Below are 11,133 nucleotides of genomic sequence, written 5' to 3' on the forward strand. Positions count from 1 at the left end.
GAGCAATGCACATTCTCTAGCAGGATTAGGATGGGAACAGGAATAGACTTGCCAAGCTAAGAGAAAATCCCATTTTTGAAAAATGATTGGTAAAAATCCTTTAATGAGTTTCGATAGGAAAATTGACAAGTATTAACAAGAATCAGGAAAAGTAGCAGTTAAATGGCCAAGCTATGCAAGATTTTCACAAATGTTCAAGATGAACTCAGCAGTGATTAAGGGGAATAAAAACTTGAGCACAAATGCTGGAGAGTACTTGTTGTTAGCTCAGTAATGTCTGTGATCCTTGCTGATGGTGTTTGTACAAGTATAAACTGGGCAGATGTGAGCCCAGTGATCACTGGAAGTGCTGCCCTTCTTGTAGCATCAAGGCCAGGATGAGAAATCCCAGTGAGGAGCAGGATGTGTTAGTTCTGCCCAGCACTGCACTGATGCAGTTGTTTGATGGGGCATGGGTACAGTAAACTTTCCCAGAATATAACACATGGATTCTCCTGCCCATCTCCCACAGCCTGCAGAACTCTGTAGAACTTCTGGGAAGGAAGGGAGTATGCAGGCAAAGAAAATTTATGTGGTAGCTCAGAGACATCATTGAAAGTGCTTTGAGTCGTGCTCTTATGTTTGTGCAAAGGCAAGACACAAAGACATCAAGAGGGAGAACTAAAATGTAATGAATAAAGTTAGAGAGGAGAAATGCATTGAGACACAAGTGGTGGCTTGGAGAATCAGGCTGTACAGGTAGGAGTAGTGCAAAGCAGCAGAAATGATTAGTGAAGCACACAGCAGTGCCACGTGCTTGGGGAAAGCAGCACTGCTGCCATCACCACAGGACAGGGATGCAGAGATGGGCATGTGGGGTCCAAGGACTTCCTCTGCCTAATGTGAGAGAAGAGAAACTTGCAGGAAGCCAAGTGAAAATCGAATGACAGTGTGATTGTTGTGTGATTGTGTGGTAAGGACAGAATAAGTGGCATAACAGGGTGTTTTGGAATTCCAGCATGCTGGCATTGCAGGTCACGTGCTTAACACACGTGGCAGTAGAAACCTGCCTATATTAAACTGTGGCCAAATTGGTTTAGTAATACATAGCCAGAGAAAACAGATACTAATAATTCATAGAACACTGAAAGCAGCATCATTAATTCACTCGTTTCTTTAGGCTGAAAGTTCCTTTAGTCACCTCTCACGTGATGCAATAGCTGTACTTGATTAGCAAAAAGTAAATGTGGAGGGAAGGAAGCAGCACAGGAAAACAGATACAGCCCCTGCCTTGGGAGGGCACAGAGGTGAAGGCAGCAGCAGAGAATGGAGTTTTATGCAAGTTCTCCAGGGAACAGCAGGGCTTTCCCATGAAAAGCCTTCTTGACCTGAGGCCAAAGACTTCAACAAAGAAGAGACTTCTGCTCCTGATATTACCTTTTTTTTCTCTCTTTTCTTCCCTGAAGAAAAAGAGGACCGGTGAGTGATCTAAGATTAAAGGTGCAGGGTTGCAATTTTGGGGCATTATGTCAGTTGTGAGAGATCAGACTGTGAATTAGGAAAAAAAAAGTCAATTCAGAGGCATTACTAGAAACCCCATTATTAGAAAACCCAGACATAATCTTTGATAAACCCATGAATATTTGCCAAGCAAAAGAAATTCCCCAGTGCATATGAAAGCTTAAGAGACAGCAGGCAGTGCTCTGAGCATGATAAAAAATTAAAACCATTACAAGAGAGAGACCTGGGGTAGTATGTCCTGCAGAGTTAAAACGCTGATCCCCAGGGAGCTGCAATGCAAGCCAAGCAGCAGCCTAGTTCTGGGGGAGAAAAAGAGGTAAAATCTGCCCCAGATTGTGTAGTTTTGCTGCAGGTGTACAGCGTGGGCCAGGAGAGGAGGGCTGGCAGGGAGGGCTCCTTGGCAGGGGGGCTGATGCTGCTGCAGCAGGAGATCATCAGCCTGAAAGGAAAATTGGGCTCTTGTGGAGTTGGATGCTGTGTGCAAGCCAGTGTGAAGTTAGCAATACTGAAAGGGATTCACAGTCAGGAGACAGCAAACAGACGAAATTCAGGGTTAGAACTGTACATTTATCCCTGCAGAGGGAAGAGGGCAACAAGCACACATAACAAATGGGGAAAGTTACAGTTTGCTTGCTAGGATGTTAAAAGACTGAGTGTCATCCTCCTGAATCCGTGGGGGAAAATTATCACTGTGTTCAGGAAGTCTGAGGAGCAAGGAGATTGCTTAGCAAGGTAACATAAAGTATCCAGAGAAGTCAGTTTTTAGCTATGATTCTGAGGAAAGGATCAGTCTTAGCTAAAGCGACCTTTAATAGTCAGTTTACAGGTACATACTTTCTCCTGTCAGCTCAGGCACTGGAATTACTGTCCAGTACTCCTTGGAGATACATACCCTGTGGGTGATGCTGTGTCTGAGACAGTGTCCCAGCCTTCCACTCCAGGCACTGGGATGGTCACAAAGGAAGGACATCTGTCTTCACAGATGCAGACAAGTCTATGGTCAAATCCAAGCTCTGCCCACCTGTTCCTACAGCTGTACCTGCTTGCTGTCAGCAATATAAACCCTAGAAACACCAACAGCCTTGCCCCGCTTTGGCTGCAGCTCTGGGAAGGCTCCTTTCACAGTCTTTCATACAGAGAAAATCTATCAGAAGTCCTAAGTGCTGAGGGGTGGAGGGGACAGCAGCTGTCACTGTGGTGCTGTGCTGGCTGGATTGTGTCCAGGCAGTTTGTGAGCACTGCCTACAGGTACCACCACCCCTACCCTTTGTTACCCACTCGTAAATCTTCTCTGAAGCATTAATATGAGTTACTTAAATCTCTTCTGCTGCTTTTATTTCGCTGGTTTGAGTTGCCAAGGAGCTTATTACTCTTTGCACTAAACCCAGAGCAGCTGTGCAAGGCGACCCCCAGCCCATGTATCCAGCTCTGGAATGGCAGGCAGTAGCCTGGTGAGTTTGGATTTTGAAATGGTTTGTGAAACCCCCCATCATGTCCTGGTCAGCACTGGACTGCTCCTGCTGAGCCCAGCCCTGTGGCTGGGATGATCTCCAGTGAGCTGCATCATGGTCAAACCCAGAGCTACATCCCTCTGGTGTGGGGGGAATTTTGCCTCTAGCCTCAGTCAGCATTTCCAAGTCCTGTTAAACCTGAATAACCACAATCCAGGACTTTTGCTTCAAATACATTGGGTGCAAAGGAGGGTTCCCAAAGCTCTAGTGAAGTAAATTCGTCTCTTCAGGACACTGCTTATGCACCAGGAATTTTTTTCCTTTAAGAAAGAAATGGATGTACAGATTATAGTTGACAGTATTAGTGTCTGCTCTTAATTTTTATACTTTCACACACTTACCACTGCAGATACTAAAAGGCTTGTGTGAAGGGTGTATTTACAGCTATTCACTCCCAGGACTCTCACAGGGAGATTTCAGTATGCAAAGTTCCCTACCCTCCCATATACCAACAGCCAGTGACTGCCAGGTCACATCTGCATTAAAAGCCACATTTGTTTTAAGTTACACTTTGAAATCTTTAGTTAAACTAAAGTTAAACTTTGAAATCTATTTAATTACGCTGGTGTAAAACCATTTGTGGATGCTCCTCTGTGCTTTAATTGAAATGTGATTTGCAGTGTTTTTTCTTTTGGAAAGCTGAATCTGTTTAAGAGTATCCACATGGCTTTGCAATTGGTTTCAATAAATAGAATTAAAACCAGGTTTTGCTTAAATTGCTGCAAGTTTTAATGCAAACAGGGCCTCTGCAAAACTGAAAATCCCCCAGCTATTCTGGAGCATTTCTCTCCCCTGTGAGACTGAACGTTTTCATGTGTTTTCATGAGCACAGTGTGGAGGTTCTCCAGTATCCAACCTTTTCCTGAAACAAGCAACCTACTTTGAGTTTAGCAGCCTCTCCCCTGCCCCTGACTGGCTCTCATGCTTCCAATCAGGCACAGAGGAAACATTTAAACACGCAGCCCCTTTGCTTAGCCTCCCTGGCTCTGCTCAGAGCAGGAATCAGCCATGCAACTCAGCCCAGGTAAGGCCACACTTCACCATCCCCATTGCAGCCATGTTACATTTAACAGGTTTTTCCCCTCTAAGTTCCCTGATTTACTCTTTGCCCCCTCACTGCACAAAGAGAGGGGGAGAGGAAACCCCTCCCAGGAAGGCAAAGGCATGGTGAGAGCAACTTGCACACAGCTGCAGCTTCACCTGGTGCAGCTCCCAGCAGCAGCAGCTTTCCTGGATGAGAGCTCAGGGCTGGGGTGGGAGAGGCTGGGGATGGGATAGGAAAGGTGCCAGGTGCTGCTGAGCCAGCCCAGGTCCTTATCCCAGCTCTGCACAAGGCTGGTGAGGATACTTTGGGCATGTGGCAGGTCCCTGCACAGGCTCTGGTGCAGCTGGGTGCTGTTTTCACCAGCACTGCTAATGCAGTACCAGAGTTCCCACCCACGGATGAACGGATCCTTTGAAAATCCACGGGAGCGTGCACCTCCTAAAAACCTCCTCTCTTCCATTCCCACATGCTGTTAAATTGCCCTGATGCCTAAGTGGAATCTTCTGGCTGTTCCCTGTGCCCATGAATTACTCAACATGGCATGCTGGATCCTTAGCTGCAGGACAGTTTTTCCAGTTGTTTGTTTTGAAAGCTCTTAAGAGCAATATACTATCAGCTGAGGTTTCTAATTAACTCTGAATAGCTAGTCTGCTGCCACTCAAGTATAATTCTCATTAGCATCTCAGCTAACAAGCTTCAGTGTTTGCCCTCCTAATTAGCTTCTAGTTAGAAGCCTTTCCCTATCCTAAGATGTGCTGTTGTTAATTGCAGTTCCAATTGCTTTTACAGCAAACTCCTGAGAGGCTGCTAAAGCTCAGGTTTCTATAGCCTGGTAGAGACCTGTACCTGGGCTGCTCACAGCTACAGATTCTGTACTCTCTTCTAAGTTTGTGTCTTTACCACATGCTATGCAAAGAGAAGGGGGGACAGAGCCACAGCTTTTGAAATGAATGAGGAAGTATTTTGCCTTTTAAGCAGGTGGTAGAACTCGAGATGAGTCTGCCTAAAGCAAAGTACAACTTTCACAGCTAATGCTGCATTAAATGGCTTCCCAGGGTTTTTTCCCCATGCAGCTGTCCATACAATGGCTGGTTTTCCATGCCCCGGGTTTCCAAGGGTTCCTGAGTGCCCCACAAATGCCCTGCTGATCCCAAAAGCCAGGGTATTTGTGTGTTGCCCGGACACAGAGTTTGTCAGGTTGGCTATTCCTTCTGGGCTCTGGATGGTATTTCTGTGGAATGCTCTTAGCAGGGTTTAATGTATGCCTGCGAGCTGCTTAACCCCTTATTCCCCATGGCTTGGGAGCTCTTACAGCACAGTGGGGCAGTGGCTTCAAGAGCTGTGCCCTGCAGAAGGGGGGATTGGGCTCAGGGGAGGGGGATCCCACTGGAGCAGTGTGGAGCTTGCAGAGGAGAAAGGGGAGTCTTGACTTTCGCTGGGCACCTGGAGTTGCCAAGTGCTTGCTCTGTGAAAGTAAATCCGTTCTGTGCTTTTTCAAATCACACATTTACTTCTCAAAGAGGGGGAAAATATTGCTCAGCTTGTGAAGATTTACTAGGAGGCTGTTCACTGCCCAGAGCCCACCTGCTCCCGCCTCCTAAACTGAAACCCACGTTTTGCTGAGCTTTCTGAGATGGGTTAAACACATCCCGTGCATCCTGCTGCTCTGTGTAGGATAAGGAGAGGCCTGCACTGAAACCAAACACTGAATTTTATCGTGGGGTGCCTGGATCCTTCTACCTTGGCAACTTTTTCCTTCTCTGTTTTGGAATTGAGGGCTAAGGTTTCAACATTACCAGGACACAGTTAGAAGATTAAAGTGAGTCTTTATTTGTCTTGGCAGGATGACTGTAGTCCTGTGATCCTTTATCCTGCTGTGACTGGAGGTTCTAGAGGACCCTTGCATGCAAGCAGAGTCCCCCTGAAGCAACAGGCAGGTGTAAGGATGTGCCCCATCAGTCCAATTATAGTATCCAATTATATTCCAGAAAAAGAGAAATTCTGGTAATGAATATACTTATGGCTCATAGCTTATTAAAAATTTAATTTAAGGATGGCCTACTCACACTAATAGCAATAGATTTAATTAGTCATAGGTCTTTCAAATCTGCTTTAGAAAAACATGTAAGAACTTTAGATGGACCTGAGGTAACAGGGCAAGTTGGAAGGGTGAGAGTGTGTTTACACAATGTTGCATGTCTGGTGCCGTTCATATCAGGCCTAATATTCTAGTGCCAAATGATTCATTATCATGTTTTCCGCTGTTAAAAAAACCCCAGAATTTAAAACACAGTCCTTGATGAGAAATCCTTTCTTGATTTGACTTCCTATATCCAATTAATGCGTTGGAAAGTGGGAGTAATGATGGTGAGCAAAACTCAGTGCTTGAATCTATTTCAGTTATGTATCAAAGAAGTATATTTAAATGAGCTGCTTAACCTCTGTTATCTGCAAAACTGAATTCAAAAACACAAATATGTCGTTTACTGTGCTGTACTTTAGTTACAGATGGCACCATAAAGTGAAGTGCATAATATGATAAAACTTTTTTTAGAAGCTTTAAAGTAAAACTTGAGTTTGGGTTTAGGGAAAGAAAATAAATATTTCCAGTGAGGGATTTGTAGAGTAAGTAATAAATACAGAATAAGGCAAAGGATTGATCAAAGGTAGTAGAAAGAAGAATTCAGAACAAAGAGTTATTTTGGTGAAGCAGAGAAAGGCATAAACCACTTAAGTGAAAATTTTTAGATGCACCATCTATATCCACCTACTGAGGGGCTTTACCTTCAGGGGAAAAAACTCCAGACCAATCAAAAGAACCCTCTCAGATCAAAATTGTGCAGATGCTACCACCATGTTAGTGTGAGCTGCCAGACATGAATATGTATATCCTCCATTTTTTATCCATTTGTGATAATAAAGCAATTCCTTCTTCTAATAATGTCCACTTTGTGAGGACTTTATGCTCGTAATTTTGGGGGGAAAAGCCACCAAACACCACCAGAGCCTGGGCTGTAACAACTACTGCCCTTGCAAAATGCTGAACAGATAAAGCCAAGTGTGGAGAGCATCTCATGGTCTCTGTCCTCTCTTACATAGTCTGCCCTAAGTATTTTTCTTATCAAACCAGATTATGCAGTGCTGGCTTATTGCCAGATTTGTCACATAAAGTGTTTTTCTTGATGTGATTATAAGCTAAATTGGTGTCATGATCTTTTTTCTTAAGGCAAGCAATAAATTAAATTGTGAGATAGAAAAATGGTGACAAAGTACCATTTATGATGACAGCATAGAAAGAATAATGTTGAAAAAACTCATAAACACACTGATTGAGTAGGTCCCTCTACCTTGACTCCATTTGGTTCAGAAAATGTTCATGAGGTTTTTTGAGTTTGGAAATGATCTTATGATCCTAATAGTTCTTTCTTCTAACAAGGCTGTGATCCAGGCCATTTCTGACTGCAGAACAGCCTTTCTGCATAGATCGTTAGAGAGGGCATCCCCTTAATTATTTATACTGCACATACCAGGTGTGCTGATTATGAAATTTCCCTGGAGGCTCCAGAAGGAAATGAAATCCTAATAAATGCATGAGATAGTGGAACAATGCTAGAATCTCCTGGATGAAAATCAGTCATCCATGTCAGTGATCCTCCTTACAGTGGTTTTTAGAGAGCATTACAAAAGCTAATCTTCTTAGGCTTGTCATCCAAACTATCCTGGAGGTGTGAAGAAACTGCCCTTCCAGGGAACTTCGGTTCCCTTGTGGGAAACAAAGGGGGAAAAGGGCTGGAGGAATACATTCCTTGTCTCAGGCAGGCGTGGAGGTGGCAGTGTTGATATTGATGTTGGCTGTGTTTGTAATTGGTGTCATTGCACAGTGATGACGGGAACGTGGTCATGAAACTGTCTGGAAAATTTTACATCACAATGCTGGCTGAGAAAATATGAGGACTCTGTTTTGGAAATATGGGCTGCCCTTGCCTTGGCAAGTGGAGCAATTCAGTTTGGAGGAGAGGCTGGTATTTGTTTGAGATGCTTTTTGTCCAGAGAGGTCAGTGAAGTCCAAGGAAGAAAGGGCCTTTCTCTCTCTGCAGAGGTAAATGGAGAAAACACCAAAGGCACTGAACTGAGGGTCAGAAAAGGAGAGACCTTGATGTGAGAGACAACAGGGAAAGCAACGCAGGGGTGTGAAACAACCAAAAATTGTTCTGTGGTTCTGTGATTTAATGTAATGGGGAAAACACAATGCTGATTTTAACCCAGAGCAATGTGCAATGACCATGACCAATTCAGATCCCTTGTCCCTGTGCAAACAATACTATTTTAAAGAAGTGGAATCAGTAAATAGATGAATGATTATATGAATTTTGCTGTTCAAAGGAGCAGCTAAAAGGGTGAGATGCTTGCAGAGAACAGGCAGCTGGTGAGAAGACTTTATAATATTATAATTACATCTATAATTATATATAAATAATATATTATTATATACTTGATATTAAATATATATTATTATTTTAAAATTTTAATTATTATATATAACCAATAATTATAGAATTATTATATATTATATCTAGAATTATTATATATTATAATTATAAATATTATAACATTGTAATATATAATTATATATAATAAACACTTCGCTCAAAGAAGTGTGTATCCTCTTCTATCAAAAGGATTGAGGAGGACTCTTTGAAAAGCTGGTGCTGTTCAGTAGAAGAGCAGAATGATACTAGGAGTGCAAAGACATCTTTCAGAAAGTGGAGGTTGTGTTTGAACAGAGAAAATAGAAAAGAGCATACAGGCAAGTTAAATAAGGCAAGTTAAACAAGGCAGGTAAAATCAATTTTGAGGAGCAACTTGCAAAACTCATAGAAACAATGAGATAACCCCTTCAAACACATGAAGGGTAGGGAGCCTGTCCATCAGCAGATTTGATAGGCAATTGCAGTGTAATGAGAACACTCAAAGCACACAGGGCTGTTACAGCAAGGCTAAATAAATCTTTGCTTTGCTGTTCATTATAAAACATCTCAGGGAGCTCTCTTTTCTGGAGAATTTTGGTATCTGAAAGCATCTAAAAGTGTGTTTTAAACTGAAATGTCAGCAGAACAGGTTTAGAACAATTGGATAAATGCGTAATACTATTGATAAAAATAGGTGGTAGCCATGGTAGCCACCCAAGAGTCCCAAATGTGGAGTTTTTAAATTAATGGTTTCCTTTGATATGAGCTAAATAATGGATGTGGCAAGTGAAGGTGGCAAATGCAACTGATGTTTAAAGGGCTGGGTACACTGGTAAATCGAGCCTGCCTTGGTCACATTTATGGAAAATAAAATGAAGTTTTGTAAATATGATGTATTGGGTCAATGTAAAAATGAATTTTGTAGAAGGCAGCTGTCACATATCTGTGTGATTTGAAGCCCAGCAGCCCTTGTGCAGAGGTGATCCACCTGATAAGGCACAGTTGGGCTTCCAAGGTCAATTTTCAATAGTCATCAAACCCCCTGAACAGTCAAGATATAAAAGGGAATGTGTTCCTGTAGTTTTGAACTGGTAATGGTTCTAATTAGGTAAAGGTAAAACAGAGGGTGGGATTGAGTCATCCTTTTTCAAATTGCAGGACATCACCAGGTGTCAAGAAACCAAACTCTATTGGTTTCTCTATTGTTAAATTACCTACTAAAGCTCGAGGAAGAAAAGGAGAATTGACAAACTCACCAGTAAGAAATTTTCAAGGTAGGTTAAAATTAAAACTGGCTGTGTATATTCTCCATTTTCTCACCTAACCTAGACATCAGCAAAGTACTGCAGAAAGGGAAAAGGACCGTGCACAGGCATCCACAGAGATGTCACCATTCAGAAAAATATCTTAATATCTTATTGTCATTGTGAGTAGTTCTTGGAAGGTATCAGCTCAATCCTTAGGAGTGATCAGGATGATAAATAGGATGTAAAAGACTTCAAAGAAGACCTAAAAAAAACCCCTAAAAATGTTTGTGTGTGTAATTCCACAATGTACCCAAGTGCTGCACAGTGTAATACCTGTGTCTTGAATACAGGAGAAGTAGAAACAGGACGTATGAAAGCTGCAAGAATGGTCACAGGCACAGAAAGGTTTCTCTGCCAAGAGATTTAAACACAGGTTGGAAAGGACCCCTGGGATCAGCGTGCCCAGACTCTGCTCCTGCTGGCTCCATGGCACACAGCTTTTCCGTGTGTTTCGTGTGTTTCCCCAGTGCTGCCAGAGACCTGTCTGGTCCCTGAATGCAGAAAGCTTGTTCAGCTCTGCCTGCATGTCAGTAGGCAGCTGTCCTACTCTTGTTCCACCACCTATTGTGCAATCCCCCTTGCTCAGCAGTGTCACTCATCCTGAAAACCGAGCTAGGTTCTAAAACAATTTTTTTGGGGGGTTGCATCTGAATTATCTATCCTATCCTATGAAAAGCTGCCCGATTTTCCCTTCACTGTCTCTTTTATGTTTGTGAAAATCCTTTTTCATATTTATTTTGACATCAGGGAAGGGAAATTTTTTGAGTTTTGGCATCTGTGGGACATATGGGGAGAGGTAGGCATGTAAAGTGTCTGATGTCTCTGCTGTTTCCCATAGTCCTCAGTAAAGGAAGGAAGGTACAGAGGAATTTTTTGCTTGTACTGTTCAGAGAGATGGTTGAGATGACCATTGAGAGAGAAGAGTTCATGGTTGTTTCTCTTGCAGAATAATTAGACTGACAAAATCCCCCATATAGCCATAGTTAAAGGAATTATTCTCTTTTTTTTAATGTCAGTTTTCCTTACTTTATCTGAGAAACAATTCCATACCAATGAACCCCTTTTCCCATACTAAAAATCAAGTCTGTGCAATAATGGATCAGTCATAACAAAACCACCACCTCATTGTAGCCAGACACAATTTTAATTGAGGATGTGTTTTAAGTGAGCCAAAATGTTTTATATAATCCACATAGGAAAAAAAATTCCTTCATATTCATTGCTTGGTGCATGTTATTTTCTTGCTTGTAAAGTTCATGAAACTCTTAAAAAAATGAGTGGAAGATGCCTTCAGTGATCCA

Source organism: Sturnus vulgaris, chromosome 4 (genome assembly GCF_052056855.1).
Source record: "Sturnus vulgaris isolate bStuVul1 chromosome 4, bStuVul1.hap1, whole genome shotgun sequence".
In the NCBI taxonomy this organism is placed as follows: domain Eukaryota; kingdom Metazoa; phylum Chordata; class Aves; order Passeriformes; family Sturnidae; genus Sturnus; species Sturnus vulgaris.